At 41.1% G+C, this 11675-nt stretch overlaps 1 long non-coding RNA gene across 1 annotated transcript in view; it reads right to left on the reverse strand.

Annotated features, from left to right (window-relative positions):
• Positions 1-606: 606 nt before the first annotated feature.
• The window catches only part of LOC121103237, a 34768-nt gene continuing 23699 nt past the window's right edge, over positions 607-11675 (reverse strand). The window contains exon 2 of the long non-coding RNA XR_005835372.1: positions 607-921. This is a non-coding gene — a long non-coding RNA (uncharacterized LOC121103237). The remainder of the gene's footprint in view (positions 922-11675) is intronic.

Genomic DNA, 11675 nt, shown 5'->3' on the forward strand with positions numbered 1-11675 from the left:
AATCTCCTTACAGCATTTCTTATGACAATCACTAGTTTCCGTGTCTTTCTTTCCCTCTCTCCTAGAAGGGCGTAAAACATCCTAGCTGTTTTGTTATTGGGACCATGTCTCTCTGCATGTCTCATGTTAAAGAAAACACTCAGTTATTTGCCTCTTTCCTGATCTTACTAAGGGACGGTTTATCCGCATTTACTTGCTTTGCTGAAATGTGCTTCACAGACATGCTAACACCATGGAAGGAGATGGTATCTGTCCTAGCGCTCTGAAACACAGCAGCCCGTCAGACCTGCAGCAGCCTTTTATGTCAGCCGCACAATTACCCAGAAAGCACATGCATTTAGCATTCTACTCTTGCCTCCAAAAAAAAAAAAAAAACAACACCTAGACAAAGTAATGCTGTCTCGATAAAAGCTCAATCCTTTTTGGTTAACTACATGGATGAGGACTAATGCAATTTATTAGTTATGAATCCTTGGCATTTATCCACATTTTTTAACTATACCAAATATATGATTAAAAAAAAAAAAAACAAGAAAGGCCCTTTTCCTCAACCTCTGATAACAACATTTAAAATTAAGTGAATCATAACCACAGCCACAAACACACTGATATATTAAATATTTACTTTTTGGGCCATTAGTATGATATGCAACAGTACAGTTCAGCAATTAATATGAACAAGGTAGTTGGTCGAATGCCCACACTTCTCAGGTATGATGCCAGGAACCAGAGCAGAACAGGATTCGGTGTTGCCTTCCCACAGCTTGCAGCAGGGTGAGGGGCGTGCTGAGCCGTGTGCTAACAGCACCGCAGACAGCAGCAGCGCAGACCCCAGCCCCAGGGAGAGGGGGCTGCGGCGGGGGGAAGTGGGCGAGAACAGTCAAGAATACTTTGGGGAGTTCGATGACACCTGGGCGGAATCTGCAAGAATGTAGAGATTTAGCTCAGTAATAAGGAGGACAAAGAAAAGGGCAAATGTGCCATCCAGGTAAAAGAAAAGCTGCACTTGAAGTGTTTCTATGAGCAGCATAAAGACTCATGTTAAATGACATTTTGGAGTGGAAAGAGATGGAACTTTATGACTCAATCCTAGTCTTAAGTCTCCACCTCGATCCGGCCTGATACAGCTCATATCTACATGCCCACTAAACATTTTACCTTTCTCCATTCTCTGTTCAGTCAGGCAACAAGTATTTCTGAGCACGTCCTGTGTGCCAGGTTCCATGATGAGCACGGAAGATACAAGAGGGACTGATACAGACCAAGTCCCTGCCTTTAGGGAACTAATACTCTGATGGGCTCAAAACAAACACATGTAAGTATCTTAAGGAAATGAAAACTTCTCATGTTATAAAAAAAGAATCTACTTAAGGAAATTCTCATGACAAACAATAACCCGATGATCTGGAATGGCCTGTCCAACCTGGTATCCACCAGGCACATGTGGCTATTTAAATTTAAATTCACTGAAATGAAATAAAATTGAAAATGTAGTTACTCAGCAGCATTAACCACATTTCAAGTGCTCCATGCCCCCTTGGGGTGGTGGAGATCATAGAGGACCACAGCACGGATACGGAACACCTCTCATTATGGAAGGTTCTATCAGACAGCACTAACCTAGCACACGTTCCACGTAAAAACACCTCCCATCCTCCTCCCACTGACAGGAATGAAAGAAGGATTTTGTCAGAGAGCTGCAGACAGAAAGCTCATTCTGTAGAGTAATTCACAAACAAAAGTCTCCCGTTACCTTTAAAATTTGGCCCAAACACAATTCTTTCTAAATCATGAAATTTCACTAAAATAAGATACGACATACCTTGGATATAAACTTTCATATGTGATATTTTATATTTTGGACACAGGTTGAAAATATGCTTTTTGCCTCTATTCCTGAGATGTCATAGGATGATGAATAAGAAAGAGCCATAACAATTTCTTTTCCTTTAATGAGAGATATTTTGCACAGGATTACAAGACTGTACAGATGCAGGGGATGTGAGTGATGAGACCCAGCAGGAAAACTACAACCTAGAAGATGTACAGTCTGGAAGTTGCCAATCTGGGGAAATTCAAGACTCAAAAGTGCCAGGAAAGTAGGGGCAGGAGACATGGAAATAAACATAGCCTGTAAAAATTGGTCCTCATCCCACCCCCAACTCCTGTGTGAAAAACACGTGGCAGCCTATTTTTATAAGACAAGCCACAAAAAAAGATGCTCTTCCCAGCCTCCTCCCCCAGTTGGGTACAATGTTGGGAAGAACCAGGACACCCATTACAGTGGGCACAGCACTAAGGGAGCTATCTGTTTCTTAGCATTTTAGAATGGATCAGAAACAAATCCATGTAGCCTGGGGCAGTTTGTTAGTGTCTCACTTTTATTCACTTTTAAACACAAGTAGGCAACCAAGAGCATCACCAGACATTCGAGGAAATCCTGTAACATAAGAACCAAGATTTAAAAAAACAAAATGAAAAGACCCCAGGATTAAAACAACAACAAAAACAAAAAAAAAAGATAATGCAGGAAAGAGAACTTTTTAAAAGTCTAATTCAAAGACCTCTAAGGAGATATTCCATCCACAAATAATTTTCTATGAAAAAGGGAAAATCAGAGAATCAAAAAACACTCAGAAATTAAATATATTATTCATAATTATTAATATTAAATTATTGCCAACAACCTCAGTAGGAAGGTAGGAAGAAGATAAAGGACAGCTCATAGGAAAACTGAAAAGAAGAAGAGATGAAAGTTATTAAATAAAATCAGAGAAGAAATTCAGTTTGTTTTTCATCGAACTAACAGATTCCAGAGATAACAGAGAATGTGTGAATGTAGAGCAGATAGTAAGGGCTTCCACAGAAAATAAAGGAAAACTCACACAGAAAGGAAAGAGAATCAAATTTCTCATCACTAATACTGGATGGTAGATAATATAGCGACTTCTTCACATTTCTGATGGGAAAATCATTCTCAACAGAAATATCTATACACGTCAACCACCTGGTTGATCCTAAATGCCAAAGGAAGGCATTTTCAAACATGCCAGGACTCAGAGTATTAGTTTCCTTCTTAGAAAGTGAATTAAAGACGTAATTCAGCAAAAGGACGGACTGAGCCGAGAAAGAGGAAATCAGGGATGCAGGAAAGAGTCGATCCAGCAGAGGAGACCCATCGAAGGGGAGCAGTCCCACAGAGCAGTCACCTATACTCAGAGCAAAAATGATAAAGGACTCACAGAGGTCTTTGGACAAAGGAGAAATCAAGAAAATAAAGGGTATTATACTGATCTATTTGACAATGAGACTATAATAAAGGCAAATAGGCAAGTAAAAAAAAGGCAGTAGAATCCCATGTAAAACAAAGTTCAAAAATAAAGAAAACACCGTCATTGTACATGGCCCTCTAATGAGCAACGAATACATAGACCGAGTCAGCTCTTTTATTTTCAAGCTCTTATCAAAATCTTGACAAAGAGGGGGCGCCTGAAGGGCTCAGTCGGTTGAGCATCTGATTCTCCATTTCGGTTCAGGTCATGATCTCAGGGCCATGAGACTGAGCCCCATGTGGCCGGGGGGGGGGGGGGGGGGGTCCATGCTCAGCAGGGAGTCTTCTTCTCTCCCTCATCTGCCCCTTTGCCCCTCCCCCGCTCACCCACATGCACTCACTCTCTCTCTCAAATAAATAAATCTTTTTTTAAAAAAAATAGCAAAGGAAAGAAGACAATTATCGTGACAGAATAGAATGAAAGGTTATGTGGACAACATAAAATTATGGAAAACAAAAGTCGAAAGCAAGTAAGAAGAGCTGAAAGAATAATGTATTGGTGTCCACATCCACAAAGTGAGGCATCAAGAGATACTGTGTATAACCAATGAAACAAGAAATAAAAAGGTAAAATATTACTTAGAGTCTAAAAACAATAAAAAAACTAAGTACAGTAATGTGATTACTCTGCAATAGAGGTCGAGGTGTTTCGTATTGTGATTCAAGGACTCCTCACAAAACATGTCTAAAATTAATGAATCAGGGGCGCCTGGGTGGCACAGCGCTTAAGCATCTGCCTTCGGCTCAGGGCATGATCCCAGCATTCTGGGATCAAGCCCCACATCAGGCTCCTCCGCTGGGAGCCTGCTTCTTCCACTCCCACTCCCCCTGCTTGTGTTCCCTCTCTCGCTGGCTGTCTCTCTCTCTGTCAAATAAATAAATAAAATCTTTAAAAATAAATAAATAAAATTAATGAATCAAGAAATAATAATTGAAACATATTATTCGGCAATGTAGAGGTAGATACCAGAGAACAGGTTAATAAGGTTAAAGATTTTTCCCTCTAAGAACGGGAATTAGAGAAGGGGAGGATGTTGCTTTTCATTATAAATGCCTGTGTACCATATGATTTTTTAACTACATGCATGTAATTCTTAGATCATATTTGTACATCACTCTATAATTATAACAATAGTAATAGTTTTTTATTGTTGACAAAGCCAGGATTTCAAGGTAGGCAATTTGACTTTGGAAGCTACATTCTTTTTTTTTTTTTTTTTTTTTTTTTTTTTTAAGATTTTATGTATTTATGTGACAGAGACAGCCAGCGAGAGAGGGAACACAAGCAGGGGGAGTGAGGGAGGAAGAAGCAGGATCATAGCGGAGGAGCCCGATGTGGGACTCGATCCCAGAATGCCGGGATCATGCCCTGAGCCGAAGGCAGACGCTTAACGACTGCGCTACCCAGGCGCGCCTGGAAGCTACATTCTTAACTACAAAATTAATTAAATGCCTCCACTAGGATACATTTGGTGAGAGAAAATTAGGAAAAAACTTAATATGTAACATTTTATAGACCAGTGCCCTCAAAGTCTGATTCACAGGCCAGTAGTATGAGCAACACCTGGAAACTTTTGAGAAACTCAATCAAAGTACCATATGCAGGTGGTTAAAATCAAGCAGTCCCCACCCAAGACATACTGAATCAGGATGGGGGTGGGCTCCAGCAGTCTATTTTAACAAGACCCCCTCCAACAGATGTTGATGCCTACTAAAGTTTAAGAAACATGTTAGGGACAAAGAAAAAAGTTGGGAAGAACAGGCACCCAGTCATCAATAACTAAAGCTTTGGAAAGGACTTCTATATTCTTGGTTTTTCACTGGCAAGTGTTACTTTCATAGAAATACAGTTGAAATAGTGGTAAATGTATGTATGTAGTATAATGTGCAAGTGAGCAAAGAGGAAAAGATGGAAATTTTCCAGAACATCAAAATACTCATTAAACTGGGGCACCTGGGTGGCTCAGTCAGTTAAGCAACTGGCTCCTGGTTTCCGCTCAGGTCGTGATCTCAGGGTCATGAGACTGAGCCCCACGGCAGGCTCCACGCTCAGTGAGGAGTCCGCTTGGGGATTCTCTCCCTCTGCCCCTCCCCCTGCTCTCCCTCTCTCTCGTAAATAAATAAACCTTTATATGTAAAAAAAAAAAAAAAAATACTCATTAAACTATGCTTACTTTCCCAGAAAAATAGAGGCAAAATTTTAGATAGACACACTCTCTAGACACCACTAAGTCCAAAAACTGAGGCAGCGTTGAACATATGTACAGATATAAGAAACATACCAAAAGCTGAATTAAAATCCTAAATAAGCATATACACAGCAACTGAAGCATTCCCACAACCGCCCTCCAACATAACAATATTTATGCCTCTGACGCTCCTAAATGCCATGACCATGCAAAAGGAGCCAGCAAGGGAAGTGTTAATTAACCAAGACAGATGAAACTCCTTCCTCACAGATATTATTCTAGCTCTGGCAAAAGAGCCCGAATTATTTTTCAAATCTCTTCCCTGTACTGCTAATCATCTTTGATTTTCACAAATCAAAGTTTAACATAACATATGTAATCACAGACTTTTTACTCCAGAGATTCCATCCAACTCAACCCTTTTTGGATCCTACTCTAAAATCAAGAAAGCCTTCAAGTCAGAGAAGTTCTCAGTACTTGAGATAAAAGTTCTGTGTGTATAAAATATTTTAGGAAGGAAACCGAAGACGCAGCAGTGAAAGAACGAATGCAAACCCAAAAGGAGAAAGAGCAGAGAACAGGTGAGGAGCGTGACTTACTGCGATTCAAGTTCAAATTACAGAATAAAGCAGATACAAAACGAAAAGAATGTGGAAAAGAGACGGAGTCCGGGAGCCACCAAAGAAGCCGACGGTAGAATCATAAAAAGAAATGGACCCGGAGAAGATGGAGATTTAAAAACCATCATTATAGTTGATTTATAGAATCCAGTTTAACGGCCTGTTAGAGAAACATTAGGTGCACATCCAGTTGCAATTTTTTCTAGCTGTTCTCTTTTTAGAAGATTTATTTGCAACAGTGTCATATGGTTAAAATTCCATCACAAAGGTGAATGCAAGTATAAATATTTCCCTAGCTTCTTCTAAAAAAAAAAAATATCTCTTCTTTTGGAAGAGCAGAAAGTTCAGGGCATTTTTTAAAAAAATAAAAAGAGGGGCGCCTGGGTGGCGCAGTCGTTAAGCGTCTGCCTTTGGCTCAGGGCGTGATCCCGGCGTTATGGGATCGAGCCCCACATCAGGCTCCTCCGCTATGAGCCTGCTTCTTCCTCTCCCACTCCCCCTGCTTGTGTTCCCTCTCTCGCTGGCTGTCTCTATCTCTGTCAAATAAATAAATAAAATCTTTAAAAAAAAAAAAATCTAACTTTTAAATAAATAAATAAATAAATAAATAATAAAAAGAATACAACATTTATTAAAGCATATTAGAGTAAATCCACCTTAAATCTTCAATGCCAGCCCACGGCATATTAAATGTCTTTTCTGGATCACTCCCTTCTTAGGACGTGAAGGAATACATATAATAATTAAAATATACGTGTATGCATAGAAGTGCAAGTCACTATACAATGTACTTTTTTATGATAAATGAAATAAAATCATTAAACACTAACAAGCAGTCTATTCTAACATATGCTTAGGGTTAGACGTATTACAAGATTCCTGGTCTTAATGCAAAGACTATTCTTGTGGTCATTCTTGGTATTGAAATGTCAATCCAACGTTCATGTCGATTACCATTTAAAAGCCTTAAAATAGAAATGAATATTTTATTTTTAAAAATTATAGGCAAGCATTATATAAAACCTCAAGTTGCCTTTGATCACTTAATTATCTGTAATTTGCCCATTTTCCCTCTAACTGCCCTACTGACAAGGACATTGTATTCCCTCAAGTCAATCCAAGAAGTCCCTGTGCCCAACAGACTGGCCGCTGTACCAAGCCGAACGCAGACCCATGAAAACTATGTTCTTAGGTTTTCTAGAATGTATCTATGTGTTGCTGTGGACTGAATATTTGCATCCCCCAAAACTCATATGTTAGAATCTAATTCCCAGCGTGATGGTATTCAGAGATGGGGTCTTTGGGAGATGATTAGGTCATAAGGATGAAGCTCCCATACACGGGATATGTGCCCTTAACAAAGAGACCCCCTTCAGAGAGCTCTCTCTTGCCCCTGCCACCACGTGAGGACACACGGAGAAGATGGCCATCCACCAGGAACCAGTAAGAGGAACCTCACCCGACAATGAATTGGCCAAGACCCTGATCTTGCACCTCCAGACTCCGAAACTGTGAGAAATAAATACATTTTTGTTATAGCAGCGTGGACAGATGAAATGAGTAAAATTTCATTGATTTTATGGGATCCTCAGGTGTTAAATCATCAGCATCTATGCTAACACATTTCTCCGTTTTGTAGAAGCCCCAGTGAGTCCCCCAAGCCACCTTTCAGCTTGCCAACGAGGTCCACTCTGCTGGGCCTCAGGCCACGCAAACCAGAGTCTGACCCTGAAGGCTCGCTGCCCATCAGTCGCAGACTGTGCAAGCAGGCCAGCTCCCCTTAGGTGTCTGGGGTCCCTGGGTGGCTAGGAATGTTGCTAGGGTAGGTCATGTGGAACAGAAGGTCAGGGTGGAGTCTTGTACACCCAAGAGAAGAAGGCACGCAGCTACTGGGTGGCCTGCGGGCGAGGTGCCCTCTAGAGGGACATGCTCTGCACCCTGGCTCACCCTCATCGCTGCAGTCCTGTCCTCTCTGCTGCCGCTGGCACCTTGTGGGCCCTGATGAATCCCAGAACAAGAAAACCCTCCACTGTACAGAACCTCCCCCACGACTCCCTCCCAGCCGGGAAGTGGCTGCACCAAACACTTTGCCACATCCACCCCTGCCCACCCGGTTCCGTAGATCTGGAGTAAGGCCTGGCCAAGCTCCCCAGGTGACTACTGCACGGCCAGAGCTGGCAACCATGGCTCTAGACCTTCGTTCATCACCCGGCATAAACTGGCCCACCCATCGTCTCAGGCAGTAAAGCTTACCTGGCTCCCTTGAGCCCAAATCTTTGCAACACCGAAGGCCGTTTACAGATAGTCTTCACACTCGGCCAGCTGCTGTTCCTTTTAAATCTAAAACAGCTCTGCAGGAGAAGGGCTGATGCCTTCCGGGCCTCAGGTCTCATTACAAAAGCCTGCCACCCACCCTGAGAAATCTCCAGGGAGATCGGGGGCAGCAGGGACCCAGGGCAATAAGATCAATTAGGGGCAGCAGAGACAAAGCCTCAACAACCAGAAAGCTGAAAGCTGTGAGAAGCATTTCATAGCGAACCATAAAGGCCATTTTGGCACTTGGGGCACCTACAGTCCACAGTTCCACATCCAGTAAGGGGCTCTGTGGGAGGCAGGCACAGCCTCATAACCCTGCCCTCCTTGATCGGGGGGATCTCAGACTCCTTCCAGTACCAGTGGCTGCCGTGGGGACCAGCAGGAGTTAGGACAGGTTACTAACCGGAAGGGCAGAGAGAGATGTCAAGTTGGCCCTATTTTTCATAACCATAATTAGAAATGTTGTGACCTCTATGTCCATTGCCCTGCCTTCCATCTTTAGCAGGTAGACTTGCTCTGTAATATTGGGGACATACTTACACCAAAAAAAAAAAAAAAAAAAAAAAAAAAAAAAAAAAAAAAAATCTTACAAAACTAAACGTATTTTTACCATACCATCTAGTAATCATACTCCTTGATAATTACCCAAAGGAGTTGAAAACTCATGCCCATACAAAAATCTGGATGTTTAGAGGAGTTTTAGTCATAATTGACAAAACTCGGAAGCAACCACAAGGTCCTTCAGTAGCTGAATGGATAAATATACCATGGTCCATCCAGACAATGGAATGTTATTCAGTGCTAAAAAGAATGAGCTATCAAGCCATGAAAAGACATGAAAGAACCTTAAATGCATATCGCTAAGTGAAAGCAGCCAACCTGAAAGGCTACATACTGTGTGATTCTAAGTATAATACATTCTGGAAAAGGTATAACTATGGAGACAGAAAAAAGATCAGTGGTTACCGGGGGTTGTGGGGAAAGGGGATGAGCAGATGAAGCAAAGAGGATTTTTAGGGCAGTGAAAGTACTCTGGATGATACTAACATTGTAGATGCATGTCATCATACATTTGTCAAAGCTCACAGAATGTGTACCACCATGAGTGAACCCTAATGAAAACTATGGACTTTGGGTGATTACGGTGTGTCTGTGTAGGTACATTGATTTAAAAAGGTACCACTCTGGGCAATGTTGATCGTGGGGAATACTGTGCATGATTGGGGACAGTGTCACACGGGAAATCTCTATACTTTTTGGTCAATTTTGCTGTGAGCCTAAAACTGCTTTTATGTATTTTTTTATTTATTTAAATTTTTGTCAACATACAGTGCAATATTGGTTTCTGGAGTAGAATTCAGTGATTCATCACTTACATACAACACCCAGTGTTCATCACAATTGCACTCCTTAATACCCATCCCTCATCTAGCCCATCCCTCACCACCTCCCTCCATCAACCTTCAGTTCGTTCTCTATAGTAAAGTCTCTTATTATTTCCCTCTCTTATTTCCCCCTTCCTCATACGTTCATCTGTTTTCTTTGTTAAATTCTACATATGAGTGAGATCATATGGTATTTGTCTTTCTTTGACTTATTTCCCCTAGCATAATACACTCTAGCTCTATCCATGTCATTGCAAGTGGCAAGATTTCATTCTTTTTGATGGCTGAGTAATATTCCACTGTGTGTGTGTGTGTGTGTGTGTGTGTGTGTGTGTGTACAAAATGTCAAGGGACATTTTGGCTCTCTCCATAATTTGGCTATTGTTAATAATGCTGCTATAAACATCAGGGTGCATGTACCCCTTTGAATCTATATTCTTGTATCCTTTGGATAAATACTTAGTAGTGCAATTGCTGGATCATAGGGTAGTTCCATTTTTATTTTATTTTTTAAGATTTTATTTATGTACTTATTTTAGAGTGAGTGTTTGTGAGCAGGGAGTGGGGGGAAGGGAGAGGGAGAGAGAGAGAATCCCAAGCAGACTCTGTGCTAAGCATGGAGCCCAACTCAGGGCTTGATCCCATGACCCAGAGATCATGACCTGAGCCAAAACCAAGAGCCTGATGCTCAACCAACTAAGCCATCCAGGCACCCTGGGAGTTCTATTTTTAACTTTCTGAGGAACCTCCATACTGTTCTCCAGAGTGGCTGCACCAGTTTCCATTCCCACCAACAGTGCAAGAGGGTTCCCCTTTCTCCACATCTTCACCAACACCTGTTGTTTCTTGTCTTGTTAATTTTAGCCATTCTGACAGGTGTATGGTGGTATCTCATCATGGTTTTGATTTGCATTTCCCTGATGATGAGTGACATTGAGCATCTTTTCACGTATCTATTAGCCATCTGCATGTCTTCTTTGGAAAGTGTCTACTCCTATCTTCTGCCCATTTCATAACTGTATTATTTGTTTTTTGGGTGTTGAGTTTGCTAAGTTCTTTACAGACTTTGAATACTAACTCTTTATTAGACATGTCATTTGCAAATATCTCCACCCATTCCATAGGCTGCCTTTTAGTTTTGTTGATTGTTTCCCTCAGTGTGCAGAAGATTTTTTTATCTTGATCAAGTCCCAATAGTTCATTTTTGCGTTTGTTTCCCTTGTCTCTGAAGACATGTCTAGCAAGAGGTTGCTACAGGTTGCTACAGCCAAGGTCAAAGAGGTTTCTGCCTGAGTTCTCCTTTAAGATTTTGATGGATTCCTGTCTCACGTTCAGGTTTTTCATCCATTTTGAATTTATTTTTATGTATGGTATAAGAAAGTGGTCCAGTTTTCCCAATGCCATTTGTTGAAGAGACTGTCTTTTTTCCATTGGATATTCTTTCCTGCTTTGTCGCAGATCAGTTGACCATAGAGTTGAGAGTCCATTTCTGAGTTCTCTATTCTGTTCCATTGATCTATGTGTCTGCTTTTGTGCCATTACCATACTGTCTTGATGGTTACAGCTTTGTAATATAGCTTGAAATCCAGAATTGTGATGCCTCTGGTTTTGTTTTTCTTTTTCAAGGCTGCTTTAGCTATTTGGGGTCTTTTGTGGTTCCATACAAATTTTAAGATAATTTGTTCTAGTTCTGTGAAAAATGCTGGTGGTATTTTGAAAGGCATTGTATGAAATGTGTAGATTGCTTTGGGTAACACAGACATTTTAACAATGGTTGTTCTTCCAATCCATGAGCATGGAATGTCTTTCCATTTTTCCAAGTCATCTTCAATTT

Source organism: Ursus maritimus, unplaced genomic scaffold, assembly GCF_017311325.1.
Source record: "Ursus maritimus isolate PB19 unplaced genomic scaffold, ASM1731132v1 scaffold_18, whole genome shotgun sequence".
NCBI classification, from domain to species: Eukaryota; Metazoa; Chordata; class Mammalia; order Carnivora; family Ursidae; genus Ursus; species Ursus maritimus.